Source organism: Paroedura picta, chromosome 4, assembly GCF_049243985.1.
Source record: "Paroedura picta isolate Pp20150507F chromosome 4, Ppicta_v3.0, whole genome shotgun sequence".
In the NCBI taxonomy this organism is placed as follows: Eukaryota; Metazoa; Chordata; class Lepidosauria; order Squamata; family Gekkonidae; genus Paroedura; species Paroedura picta.
This window is the reverse complement of record NC_135372.1, coordinates 50667598-50682639: the sequence shown is the minus strand read 5'-3', so window position 1 is coordinate 50682639 and position 15042 is coordinate 50667598. Positions and strand designations below refer to the sequence as shown.

Sequence of the window (15042 nt, the reverse complement as noted above, 5' to 3'; positions counted from 1 at the left end):
ATCTGAAAATGCTATAGTGTACTCCAGTTTGAAAAAAGTTACAAGGGCACCGTGGAAGGTTCACAAGGAAGGTCTATCCATCTCTCTGATCAATGATTGATCTTCTTGGAATGAGTGGGGGAAAGGACCCACTCAGCCATAGAACTTGCTAAAAGATTATAGAGTTTGCTGCACAAACATTGAAAAGAGTTAGGAGGCATTTAAGGACACACTCTGCTTCCCACATAGACAAATTTTATGCAGTTGTACAGTCATCTAAAACTTGTTCTTGCTCAGAGCCAGGAATCCTAGTCATAAGCATATTTTTATATCCCATGCTCATATCCACATGATTTATACTAAAGTTTACACACTGCATCTAAAAACCCAAAATGATTATTAAAAAAACAACAAGGATATCTAGAACAGCTAATGACAGCTGTTTCTATATTTGTTAGGATCAGCATTTATGTTGTTTCCACTTTAGCCCTTTTGTCTAGAATCATATTGTTTATTCATATGGCCACTGAACATCACCCACTACCAACATCTAGTAGTCTAGAATGTTTTGTGCTAACTTCCATTCTTTTTCAGAATAGAAATGTAGCACTAGCCTGCTCAGTATTAACTTGCAATGTGGTATTAATTTGCTTGGCAGGAGGTGTGGTTGGTAATACACTGTGATTTCCTGGTTGTGCCATCATTTTAGGGTGGTCTACAAAGCAATCCTACTCCTCCATTATTTTTGAACAGCTTAACTGACAAAGAGCAAAACAAATAAGAAATGCTTAATTAAAAAGTGGAGCCCTGCAGAGAAAGCCTGAATGTGCTTACAAATATGGATTTATTAAAAGGTATTTCCTGCGCTGGGCAGTGACTAACAGATTTAAATTTGCGAAGAGGAAACAAGGGGCTGGATATCACTTGTATCAGAACAAAGTTCCTTGTGTCAGAGGAACATGAATTCACTAGCAACATGAACCAATGGAATCCAACACAAGATCAGGAAATTATTAATAATTGGGATATACCATGAACTTTGTTTTTGTTTGTACACCAATGGAACTGAAACTTCCAATAGTGAACTAACATTGCTTTAAACATAGATTAGAACTGACTAGCATGTTGTCCTCTTCAGATTTGGGAGCGGAGTGCAAGTGTTTTTGCACTTTTCCATAAGACTTTGTACATTTGCAAAATGCATGGGGAAAGCCTTCCCATTCTGGTCCTTTGCCAACTGTGGGGAACACAAGAGGAAAGGGCAGGCTTTCTCATCTAAGTTTCTTGTGATAAATCATAGAGCCTTAAGTAAGGCATCATCTACTTTTGCCATTGCCATGAGCATTACAGAACCATGGTGGGAATAATAGGGCTGTGGAACTTAAGTACCCACCCAATGAGGTCAAGAAACAGATTAAGAAAGCCAGAAGGATACCAAGAGAAAACCTGTTGAAAGATAGACTCAAAACAGACAATAACAGAACACCACTGGTGGTTACATATGGCTCTCAACTCAAAATAGTGCAGTGCATCATCAACGACTTACAACCTCTCCTGGATACTGACAGTTCTCTTTTCCAAGTACTGAGAGGGAAACCTTTTCTTGCACACAGACATCCTCCCCAATCTCAAACAACTCCTTACCGACAACAATGCAACATCTAATTTGAACATGGACACTGGTACTAGAGCTTGCAACAAACCCAGATGCCAACTTTGCTGTCACATACATTCCAATAACATAATCACTGGACCTAACAACATGACCTATACCATCAAGGGCTTATACATTTGTTCATCTTCTAAAACTATATATGCCATTAAATGCCAACAATTCCCCTCTGTTCTCTACATAGGGTAAACAGGTCAAACCCTCCATCAAATAATTAATGGACATAAGTCTGACATAAAAAATCAAAGGACTAAAAAACCTGTAGGGGAAGACTTCAACCTTCCAGGACATTCAATAAGGGACCTCAAAGCAGTTGCTTTACTGCAAAGGAACTTCATGAACAAACTAGAAAGGGAGACTGGAGAAATGCAAGTTATTACAACACTCAAAACAATGGCATACCCTGGATTCAACAAGGACATAGATTTTTTTATCTCACTATGCATGCTAATCTCATTCAACTCTTTTAGCCACATTCCTTACAATCCTCTTTTTATTTTATTTTATTTTAGACATAATGTGATGTTAGAAATATGTAATTTCAAATTTAACTCTCTGGTCCCAGGACAAGATAACTTGCCAGCACAATTTGTCACTTGCAGGAATGCTTCTACTCTTGTGTAGAGATGGATGGGGCAAGCAACTAGTCTCTTTGAATTATTTCTTTTCACAACTGGGAAAGTGTCTGCTATTAATTACTAGCATGGACAGTTTTATTTCTCCAATGTTTTTATGAACTACAACTGAACTCAAAAGGACTGATTAGCTGTTTTAGCCAAGAATTATCATATGACATAATATAATTTGCCACTAATTTACCTTCTCTATATATCTGTACTGCCATGATCCTTGTTCCATTTTGTCTGAGGAAGTGTGCATGCACACGAAAACTCATGCCTTGAATAAATCTTTATTGTTCGTAAAGGTGCTACAGGAATCGAATTTATGTTATGCTACTTCAGACCAACATGGCTACCCACTTGAATCTGTATTACACATTGATTCACTGCAAGGATTTTTTTTTAATTCTACCTTAAATTCTCAAGCACTATAGTCCAATTCCTATAGTGGATCTTTACAAGAGAAACATATATTTATATGAGATTTTCCAAGCTACCATATCTTGTTTGCCAGGAACAAACTACATAATCAATCCTGAGAATAGCATTGATTCTGCAGATAAAGAAGGCTAAACTGAGAACTGTTAAATATTCAAAGAGATTCAATGACAGTCACGCCTATCAATCTCAACTACACTTTTGGTTGCTGAATAGACCAAAGAAAAAGAGGCAGCTGGTTCACAGAAGGTGCTAGTCAGATAACATATAAATATAGAGTGCTGTGTATGATGGAGGGGAAACCACAAAATCTTTGGGCAGTAAATGAAATGTCTTTCACTAATGCAGACAGCTGGCATACATTTCATCATAATTGGTTTGGTTCCCATTAAGCAGTTGGGACAGACATCTGATCCACAGAGATATTCCCTACATGGAACAGGAATCTCACAGGGCTAAACTGATTGATAACTCTAAACACAAAAGCTATATAATCTTTAAGAATACTAATTCTGTCCTCTCTCCCTACTAGAAACCCTAAATGTTTTTAAAGGATGCTATGAATATTTAACATTGATTCATTTGTAGAAATAACTCATTGTATATAATATAAACTTTTATAATTCATACCCCATACAAAATAGGTCCCCAGACTTTGAATTTTACAAGCCAAAGAAGTGCAAACTATATGCCTTCCAAAATAGTAATTTTCATATTAAAGATTTATAAATGTTGTTGATACAGAAATTAACATGTACGTTACACCAAGCAACAGACTTCCATGGTAGTATCAAAAGGTACCTTCAAGTTAGCTGTCTACATTGTAACCAAAGATTACAACCAGATACAAAAGACACCCCGCCCCCAATTGTGCAGACCTATGTATTTTCAGCAGGGGCACGTTTTCTCATCGAAGCAAGACAAGCCATCCCTATTGAAATTCTGTTAACTCCACCATAACTAAAGTTACAAAAGCCCCAACTGCCTCTGCATCTGATCAACTGCTGTAAGATTTGGATACTAGAACATTATGCATAGGCTTCATCGGCAACGAGCCTTGGACAGCTCCCTATTATGTATTCAAAAGTCTCCATTGGGAAAATGCAATCGTCTGTTCCATTAAAAACTTGCAGTAGCACCACACAAGCAGGCAGGTGGCTACCATTAACGTATGATTTCCTCAAGCCATATTTACCACTTTTGTTTAATTCAAGCTGAGATGAACCAACTCTAACATAACTGTTATTCTTGTTATGCACACCACCACCAGCGAGCTTCAAAAGCTGGAACAGGTAACACATGCCCTGAAGATTATACCAGTCCTGCTTGAGTGCCAGAAATAAGAGGCCTCCAGCACAACAGAGCTATTATGTCTGTCTCTTCCAGACGAAAACTTTCTATGCTCTACGCAGGCAATGAAGAACCCACATACTACGTTCTGGCAGCCCTTTAACTATTTGATGACTGCCTCTATACACTACTTAACGTGTACATGCTGTTTCCAGCTGACATACTGCATGATGCGTACTTTGAATTCAAGTGAAAGAGTGGATTGGTTCTCCCTAGAGAGAGCCTGTCATCATCTATGGATGTGTTCTTCACTGAAGAACAGTTACTGCATTAATGGGCAATCCACACAACAGCAAACCATTGAAGATACATCCCTGAATTTCTTTTCACCATGGCTTTCATTCCGAAATTAGCAGCAGATAATGAGCATTTCTAATTCAATTTTAAAAAACAAGAATATTTGTTCTGGACTCCCCTACCAGTGGCAAGCTTTAAAATTTCACAACAACACATCATCTTGCTTTGTATAATGCTGCATTATTAAGAGACCAGAATCCAGAATAAAGTGTGAATTGATTTATATCACTTTTTCTTACATAACATGTAGGTTAAAAAAGAAAAACAAAAGTTTGCATCATTATGAAAGCTAAACATGAAAAGAGTCTTCAGTATGAGAAGTGCTCTGTATGATCTGGGAGATGCAGGAGTAAACTGAATGCATTTTTGGATGCGTATCCAAATGCAAATACTGTCTAGTCTACATTTACTTTGTTATCTGTACTTTTCAATGGTATGCAAATTCAGATATCCTAGCAACTAGCCCCATGGAAATAATATTCACATGCAACAAGAGCTGTCTTGGATGATGGTTAGAGATGTGAAGGTCCAGGGAAGAAAAAGAAGCAGAACAAATGCAGGAGGTGAGCTATTTTGTCCTCCTTGAGGCTCTGCCCCCCCAAATTTCACAATTAAAAAAACCTGGGAATTTTGGGGGAACACTGGAAAAAATCTCATTTCCTCCCCTTTAGGAATGAGTGAGATTAGATATTCTTAAATTTTAAACAGCAAAAGAAGTTTTGTTTGATAGGAAAGTATTGCATATATTTCCATTTTCCCAGCGATGTCCTTGTTGGGGTAAGCTGATGGGGAAAATTCCCATGCTTCAAAATTTCTGGTATTTTCCCCTAATGGTGGTCCTTGCATTTTTAAAACACCACAGCTGCCTGTATCTCAGTTGATTATACATTGAAGAACTATGTTTTAAGTATTATGCAACAAGATAAAAAACTGGTTTCAACAAACAAAAGCTTAAGAACTTAAGAAACATTAAAATGCTACAGAACAAACAAATACAAAAAAACAAAATTGACAAATTCTGAACACAAATATGGTCAACTGTTTTTTGTATTATAGAAGGACAAGACATAGAAAATAAAGGCTTGGTCATACTGAAAGATAAACAGCTATCTTAAAAATCTCAAAGAAACAGCTCACGTTCTGCTGCCAAGACATATAGCACACAGCGTCATCAAACTGATCCAAGACTAAAGAATAAATGAGGGCCAGGGCCAGAATTTAGAATGTCTTTCTCTTCAATAAGCATTTTGAATTTAGAAATTGTCTACCAATTAAGATATGTTCCAGTGAACACAGCTTCACAATCTAAGACAGCACAGAAATGATCATGTTTTGCAGCACCGTAAGTCATATGTGCTTGCTCCACACAAGTGCTTATATTGGTATATATACAGCCTGACAGCCTATTCCATTCAATCAGAAAAAAAGAACTAACTAAAGCTATTGATTATATCATCCTTTGCCTTCTTCTGGCAAATTGCTCTTTGTACTTCATACATAGCTTGCTGGGGGGTAAACGGTAATGACTGGGGAAGGCACTGGCAAACCACCCCATATTGAGTCTGCCATGAAAACGCTGGAGGGCGTCACCCCAAGGGTCAGACATGACCCGGTGCTTGCACAGGGAATACCTTTACCTTTACCTTTTTACTTCATACATGAAATCTTGTTTATATTGCATGTAAACAACATTGCAGGGTAAAACAGAGTTATGCCAGCAAAGAGCAGTCTGCCTGAAGCTCTTCACTTGTCCTCTCTACTTGTTTCATGTTGCTATTCACTAATATCAAGTGACTTCAATGTCATTTGTAGATTAAATTAAAAAAACACACTTAATGGATCAAGTGTATTGCTACATTGCCCGAAGTAAGATCTAATTTAATTTCACCTAAGGATTCAGATATGCATGCATAAGTCTGTCTACCATACGCTCGCTTGATCCTTACCCTTCTTAGCTGATCTTGTAATAAAACCCCTGTAAGAGGCAAACAACGAGAAACAAAACAGATATATACAAGGTAACAAAATGCTTCAGGAAGAAATAACTGGAAGTAAAAACAAAAGACCAGGAAAATGGAAGCAGAAAACATTTTCCACATCTAGATCAGACATACATTGAAAACCCCATAATTGCTAAACACCCCATTTAAAAAAAGGAACTTTGAGCAAGACCTCCAAAGATGATCTCAGACGTCAGACAGGCTCATATGGAAAGATCTTGTTACTCTCTTGGTCCCAGACAATTTGAATTTAACCCAGAAGTAAATCTCAAACAATAGTTCTTTTGACCTGGCAAGATGTTTCCTGTGACTAATATCAGTCACCAGTCATACTGTCTCTTCATGTACTAAATGATGAAGATTTGAAATGGTCTTATATAGGTTGTCTTCAAAAGTGCATTACAGGAACCAACACGGGATCACCCTGGTTACTTTAGTTTAAAACTGAATTGCAAAACAAACAAGAGAAGTTTGGTCCTATTGGTTTTCTTGAGTCTTCCAGCAGCTTTCAGTACCTTTATCTTTATTAATAACTGATCAGAACTGGGAGACTCTGTTTACAGTGGCTCAGCTCCTTCCTGCTGGGCAGGTTTCAGGAGGTGGGAGACTACTGTGCTTGTTTGTGGGAAATGCCCTGCAGGGTTCCCTGAATACAGATTATCCCTCTGATTCTCTGTAAAATTTTATGAATCCACTCTGGGAGGTTATCAGATAAAATTAGGCAAGGTGCCATCAACATGATGCCATTCCAGTTTTATTTCTTTTTCATCATACCCAGTTGAAACAGTTGTGTCCCTAAATGAGTGTCTAAGAGAAAATGAATGCAAACCAGAAAAAACAGAACCATTGATGGGGTGTGCATTGACCTCAAGAGCCGGGTTCATGGCTTCAGTGTAGACAGAATCTGGGAATAGTACTGGCCTTTGGCTTATTACCAATTTAGCCACTGGACTCCTTTGTGGATGACTGTTATATTGCTGAATGTTGGGGGTTTATTCTGATCCTACATGGTAGGATGCTGGATGGGTAGGATATTACTACTATTTCCCATCCTAAGAGGTGCAAGAATCCAAATGTTTCTATGGGGGAACACTTTAACCAGCCCCATTTTCGCAGAATGTTGAAGCCATAGTCACTGAGTAGACAGAGGTCAGACCATGGAACAGGCTGAACCTCAAACACCCAAATCAGAACTTCCCCCAAAGGCCTAATGCAAAAAACAATGTCCCTTTTCATGTGCTGGATCCATCACAACATGAGACAGGCCCATGGCAGCCAAACAGACTACAAAAACCTGAGCTGGTCACGTGGCACCTTTGACATGAATGCTGAAGTCCCCCAGAGCAATTATTTTGGGTATCTCTAGCACTGAGCCCAAGAGTATTTCTGCCAGGTCAGACAGGGTACCCTGCAGGGAACGAGACAGCTGGTTAACAAGTAGAATTCCCATTCTTTCTATGGAACCCGAGATAAGGAACAGCTAATTAATCCTGGCAGTAGAGATTGAACTCAGAGTCTGTGAGAGACTTTCATAGATGATAGCTCCACTCTCTCATCCTTCAGTGTGGGGTTGATGACTGATTACATAACTTGATGGAATTAAATGGTACACCACATCATTTTCTTCTAACAAAGTCTCTCATGTAAATTAGATCAATTTTATCATTGACCAGCAACCCATTTGGTATTACACAGTATTTAAAAAGAGGCAGAGAACAAGAGGTTCTTCTGGATTCCAAGATGTTCTACAGCAGTGGTCCCCAACCTTTTTGAGGCTGGGGACCGGCAGGGCAACTGCCTGCCCGCGCATGCCGTGCATGCGCGCATGCGTACCGCGCACGCGTGGCCGAAATCGCGCATGCGCGGCACTTTCCCTCTGATTCCCTCTCCCCCCCTCCCACAATAAGAAGCTTCCTGGGCCGCAAGCTTGCGGCCTGGGAAGTTTTTTACTGCGGGGGGGGGCAGGGAGAGGGAGCCGTGGCCCGGCGCCAAGGCCTTCGCGGCCCAGCACCAGGCCGCGGCCCGCGGGTTGGGGACCACTGTTCTAGAGAATGTTAAGATCCCAAATGACAGCACTTTTGAGGTTGCAGTGGGAATTTGGAATGTGAAGTTCCTAACAAGGTTGTCCCTTGTCAACCACTCCCATCCTTCAGATAGAACCTAACCCCTTGGTTTACTATGGAGCTGGGGAACTTAAAGAGGGCCAGAAGATGTCTAAAGCATTGTTAGTGGACACTTGCAAGTGAATCCACCGAAGTGTGCCATACAGCTTACTGGAAAGCGTAGGAGGCAACTAACATAGCATCAGCTAGTTCATGACCAGTTCAATTGCTTAAGCTTGCTGAGCTTTTATTCTCAAGAACAACTAATTCATTGCGACAGTTTTGCAAAAAAAAATTTTGCTGATAAAATCTCTACAATATGTTCCAATCTGGACTCTAGTTGAAATATAGTTCAAACAGAAGGAATGCCTTGTGTATCATCTTGGTGGATTTATGGATTATTTTTAACTCAGTTACCAGGATGAACATTGACAGGATCTTGGGAACTGTGAAAGTGACATGCCCCAGATCCTTGTCCATCCTGGTTGCTGAAATCATGTAAAGAGCACATATAAATCAATCACTAACACAGGGCACCTTCTTTCAGCCGTGCAAAGAGGTGGCTATCAATCCATTACTTTAAAACAACTGCAACAGACAATGATGTGGCCCAGTCATTAGTCTGCCTTTTCTAGGCTAGTTGATTGAGACAGGAGAAGTTGTGGTCTAACTTCAGATCTCACTGGATAACTCATCTGCTCTAGACACTTTTCAGTCAGGCTGTTCATTACTGCTACTGGATTTTTCAGCAGCATTTAATATACTTGATCATATCATTTTGTTGAGACAATTGGCGGTAGGAAAAGACATCAAAAGATGCACTTTGGAGTAAGTCATAGAATCATAGAGTTGGAAGGGGCCATACAGGCCATCTAGTCCAACCCCCTGCTCAATGCAGGATCAGCCCTAAGTATTCTAAAACATCCAAGAAAAGTATGTATCCAACCTTTGCTTGAAGACTGCCAGTGAGGGGGAGTTCATTATAGTCATAGGCAATAAGCAGAGGGTTGCTGCTGGAGGCCAGATATCAGTGTGAAATTTTTCACAAAGCTCCATCCATGCTATTCAATCTCTACATAAAGCCCTTGTTCTATGATCTGCAGGCAGGCCCAGTCAGGTCTCCCCTAGAGCCATGCCCTCAGGACTAGATAGTAAGGCTTGGGAGCATCAACAGGTGCTAGCAGCCAAGAGATGGAACTAGAAGCAAGGAACTGGCACTGGCACACATATTTGTACCTAGGGGACTGGTTGATCCAGCAAGGCAGCTTTCCCAAGCCATAGTCTAAACAGGCTGGGAAGTAATCTGGCTCAGCTGTCCTGCTTTTGCAGGCGTTGAACTCCTCCTGTTGCACTGTGCTGTGGTCAGAATCCTGCAAATAATTATTGTTCTCAGTGGAATGGGGTTGCATACAACAAGTCAAGCATTTAATCTCCTTGGGTTACCTCAGCCCAGGCCTTCTGCCAATGCTGTTTCGGCAGCATGAGTGTGTTTCTTGGAAGGCTATGGACTCAGGTCCACATCCTGCCCAGTTGGAGGCCTGGTGAACTACTTCAGGAACTGGTAGCAAGGCCTCATATTTGATGGGGTTACCTGCTGACTCAACTAAGAGCCTAGGGTTATACAGGATTAAGCATTATTGCTGGACAAACAAGTTAAGACAACTGCCAAAAACATTGTTTTCATTTACCTTAGTTTTGCTTGGAATATGGCTCTTTACATTGACTTGGCTGATCTGGACCAGTGGATTCGAGCCACTGGAACTTCAGGACTAGAATATTGCAATGTGCTCTACCTGGGAGTCTGCTCTTAAAGTCAGCTGTCATTACTACAGCTCAAAGGACTGATTATTGTACATTTCAGATTAGACTTCCAAAATAACTAATGGGACTGCTTTTGAGAACAGTTTGGAAGCTCCAGCTGGTACAGAATTTCACTGTCTTAACCAATATAGATCACCAACAGAACAATAGGAATGTATACCTTTTAGCTTACATCCTATTAGGACAGCCCTTCTCAACTTTTTTAGCGTTGAGAAACCCCTAAAACATTCTTCAGGCTGTGGGAAGCTTCAGAAGTGGCATAATTGCAGAATATGGTTAGGAACCATAGCTGTATACTTGCACACCCCTTCTCATCCCCTCCAGGTCCATCATTGGTCTCTTTCAGAGGGGTGGGTCGACATGACTATATATGGTCATAATGCCCAATAAATGTTTAAAAAATATATTAAAATTAATTATTGCCCACCCATTCAGGAAACTGTTCCAGAGCTGTCAAGAAACCCTGGTTGAACAGAATCCTGGTTGAAAAAGCCTGCATTAGGGCAGAGAACCCTAGGGCAGTACAAGTTAGGAGTACTTCTTATGCCAAGGATAGTGGGGCTACATACAGGAACAGAAGAGCAAAAATCCAGGTGTCTAGTTGCTCTAACATTAAACATTAAAAAAAACTGGTCCTGATGCTCAGACTACTGAAGAACTGGGTTTATTTCTTGATGGATGCTGTATGGGGAACTTGGCCACCATATCCACTTCCATGAATTGAAATGTTTCAAAGAAAATGTTTCCAAATCACAGGACATGCTTTCTGGATAGGTCGAAAGCCTGACACCTCTCAATAAGTTGTCTCTGGAATAAAGAGGGGAGGGGTCTCTCACTAGCACATTCAGGTATGTCTGCTCCTTTCAAACTAGCTCCTTGAACATCAAGATGGCTCCATTGGAAATAAAAAAACCAAAGGCAAATGACCAGAGAATGGACATGGACAACTCCAAGTATGACAAGCGTCACAAAAGGACACTGAACAGCCAGCATCTTTACAACTCTATGTTGAGGGTATCATCAATATGCTTCTCACTCATCCCTATGAACTGCAGCCTTACATCAAATGGATATTTTCTGTATTCAATCTAGTCGTCCATCATTCTGTTCTCACCAGCCTCTGCCATTCTGGATTTTAATTCACAACCTACACTTTACCTAGATGAATGAAATTATACAGATAAGTATGGCAAAAACTAAAATAAGGCAATCTAAAATTACTTAATACAATTTGGGGGGATTTAACAAACTGCTTCTTCTCAGAAGATTACTATTTAAAGCATGCATCTTTGCATACAAATACTTGTATCAGCATATTTTGGTTTATTTAGCTTCTCCCAGGCCAGGCCTACTGTCATTCACAGTAATATCATTCAGTTTGCACAACCTGAATATCTCTTTGACAAACACTACTTCAGAAAAGTCAGGGCATGAATCCTTATGCTCACGGCATCCTTCAAACTACAGCCCTCAACAAACTAGAATGAACAAAGAACAGTGTGTTCCTTCATCGTCTCAGGCTACTACATGCACTTGCTGCAACATCTGCAACTGCCTGCTGTTCCACATGGTCAGGTTCACATTCTTTTATCCAGAATGCATCCAAAGAACTCTCACCCTTTATTTTTACAGCACCAGAACTGCCACTAACACACTGGAAGAAGCACACACGCCAATCCATACTTCTTTCACTGCGGCTTGATTGGGTGAACAAAGGATTATTACGGTGTTAAGAAACTGGATATCTGCACGTCTGTTATCTGATCTTGTGCCCTTCTATTCAAACAGATTGAAATAACTAACTAATCTGACATAGTAAGGTCTTTCTTGTCAACACAATTACTTGTAAACAAGGGCTTCTAGGATTGGGACAGTCTACCTGGAATGCTTTCACAGGAAACCATGAAATAAAAGCATCAAAGCTAGTAAGGCTGAGACAGAAACCTCTCACCTATTCCCTTACCCCTGCCACCCATGACGGCACAAGCCTTTGATTCAGGCATTCTCTCTGTCAAGCTCTGAACTACCAGGCTGTATTATGTTCCCCTGTATGCATTATTGGGGAGGGGCAGTGCCAAGGTGGGGGCATACCCATAAAAAGAATCTGATTGGCTTGCGCTGGCAATTCTGCAGTAACAAAGGAAAAACAACTTCCAGAAGGGTAGGCATGCTGGTCTACTGCATCCAAAATAGCAACAAAAGGGGACACCTTAAAAGACATGCATTATTTTCTAAACAGGAGGCAAGCGAAATCCCCTGTTTAGATCCAAATCAATTACAAAAGGAGCATAAAATGGGATGCAAGTGAGAGAAAGAGCTCCTTCAGTAAAAAACAAGTTCAGCAGCAAAACCTGCTTTTCATCTGTGAGGCCAGATAAGTGGAGGCAAAGCTATGGTTTGTGAGCAAGCACCAGCCCGCAGAGGCGTGGTGGATATTTATTGATTTTTTTAAAAGGCGGGGGTCCAGCATCAAAAGAGTACCAGGCAAGCTGGTGGCCTTCCCAGCCCCTCCCCTCCCTCCTCCTCCTGCTGCCAACCGCGCGGCTTCCCTCAGCAGCAGCGTCGTCGTCGTCAAGCCCTCGTCCTGTCAACTCCTCCAAAGACTGGCACCGGGGCCAGCCTCCGCCTTCCCCTCGGAGAGGGCACCCAGGCCTCCCTCCTCGCAGGCCTCGGGCACTCCCGGCGCTGCCCGGCCCCGGCACCACCCCATCCCACCAGCCCCGGCTGTCAGTCAGCGTCCCATCTCCCCGACCACGAGAGGACGGCGTCCCCGCCCCGGGCCCCGCCGTCCCCCTCGTACGCCCGCTGCCCCCAGACCTCCGCGAGGCGAAAGCCTCCCTCTCAAAAGACTCACCTCAAAGAGGGTCCGTCCCAAAACACTGGCGAGGGCGGGGGGACCCGCACAAAATGGCGGCACGCGCCTCACACCGGGGGGCCGTGGGGGGAAGGAGGAAGGGTCGAGGGGTTCTGTCAGCAGCCAGCACGGCCCGGCGCCTCCGCTTCTCTTCCAGTTCTGCGAGCGAGCGAGGGAGGGAGGCGGCGGCGGCGGCGCCCTTGACTGCGGTTGTCAAGAGGTTTCGCCAATCCCTGCCCAGCAGCGCAGCTCCTCCGGGCCCGGCGGCGCTTGGGCGGGGAGAGAGCGCCGCCGCCTCAATGGGGAAAGGGGCGGCGCCTGGGCGGCGGCCGCAGAGACAGGCTGCTTGCTCCTCCGGGAGGCGGAGAGCAAGGATGCTTGGCGGGCGGGTTGTCAGCCCGCAGCTGAGGGAAGGCGGCGGCTTGTCCGCTGTGATCCGACAGGGGGACGAGCAGAGCGCCTGGATGCAGCCGCTTCTGAAAACGTGCCTTGTCAGAGCGAAGGGAGCAGGTGGCCTAGCGGAAGCACAGACGTTAGTGTTCTTTTGATAATTGTCCAATGGATCTAATGATCTCTCTCCCTCCCCCTTTTATAATAATAATTATAATAAACCCTTCGCATTTAGGTCATTTTTTCTCTCCTCCCGACGGCTGCGGAACAGGCCAGGGTTTGAGGCTTCCTGACATTGGAGCTCTTCTGCTTCACACGGAAATCTCCCGGGCTGTCATCCCAAGAGCACTTTTGATTGGACCCATCGAGGTCGCTGCTCAAATCTTCCCTTCAAGGTTGAAGTAGCACGCCCTCACCCGCTCCTTCGTTCTTTTGGGGAACGCCACATTCCAAACTCTAACATCCATCCGGGGTGGGGAGGCGGCCTGGTTACGCCCGACGTCGCCAGATCTCGGAAGCTAAGCAAGGACGCTACTTGGAAGAGAGGCCACCAAGGAAGAAGTTGCGGAGAAAGGCAATGGCAAACCGCTGCTTCCCAACTGCTTTGAAGCCCCCTTGTAGGGATCACCATAAATAGGTTGTTTTTGTGCCTGTGGTTTATAAGACGAATAACCAGCCGCCAGTAGGGTTGGCAGGTGCCCCCTGGCACTGGTAGGGGATGGGGGGGGGGGGGGAAAGGTTCCCAGAATCAGGTTGGGAAACTCATGGAGATCTGGGGGTGGCATTTTAGGAGGGGCATAATACCATAGAGTCCATCCTTCAAAGCAGCCATTCTCTACAGAGAAACTGATCTCTTTTGTCTGGAGATGAACTGTAACTCCAGGGATCCCCAGGTTCCCCTTGGAGGCTGGCATCCCTAGCCCCCAATATTTTTCATGCACTCTAATCATTATCACGTTGGGATTTGGGATTATGCAGTGTTTAAGTAGTCCATACTATCCTTAAAGATATTTGGAATCTTTTCTCCAGAGGTGATTTTCAGGGTGATTACTCTGGCTTTATCAATACTGGGACATTCAACACACTTGTCAGTTTAATTACAGGATTAGGCAACTGCAGTAAATTCTGTCCTGGTGCTTCAGCCTTTTTTGTACTTTACACTGAGATAATCTATAAACTAGTTCCCAGCAGATTGCAAGCAGGATCCAGACACACTGAATGGAGGTTACACACATTCTAGTATGGCTAGCTGCTGTACAGCCTTTGGATTTCCAGTTGGGTTGAGCACTGCAGAATGACAAAGCGGCTGAGGACATCATATTGTCTGTCACAATTATTATAAGTAAAGAGAGGTGATACTGGAGGAAGCCCCACACACAAACAATGCTGCAGATACATTTCTTATGGCTTAGTGTAGGTGGAAGACTCACAGGGGGCGAAGAGCTCCATCACTCCTATTGAGCCCTGCAGCTTGGTCACAACAGAAGCTGCCAGAGTGTTTTCTGCTGCCGGGCTCAGA

General features: G+C 42.9%; 1 protein-coding gene across 4 annotated transcripts in view; it reads right to left on the bottom strand.

Annotated features, from left to right (window-relative positions):
- The window catches only part of WDR47 (WD repeat domain 47), a 45031-nt gene extending 31622 nt beyond the window's left edge, over positions 1 to 13409 (bottom strand). For all 4 annotated transcript variants that reach the window (XM_077332792.1, XM_077332794.1, XM_077332793.1 and 1 more), the window contains exon 1: positions 13134 to 13409. The gene's annotated coding sequence lies outside the window, so the exon portion shown is untranslated. The remainder of the gene's footprint in view (positions 1 to 13133) is intronic.
- Between the last annotated feature and the right edge of the window lie 1633 nt (positions 13410 to 15042).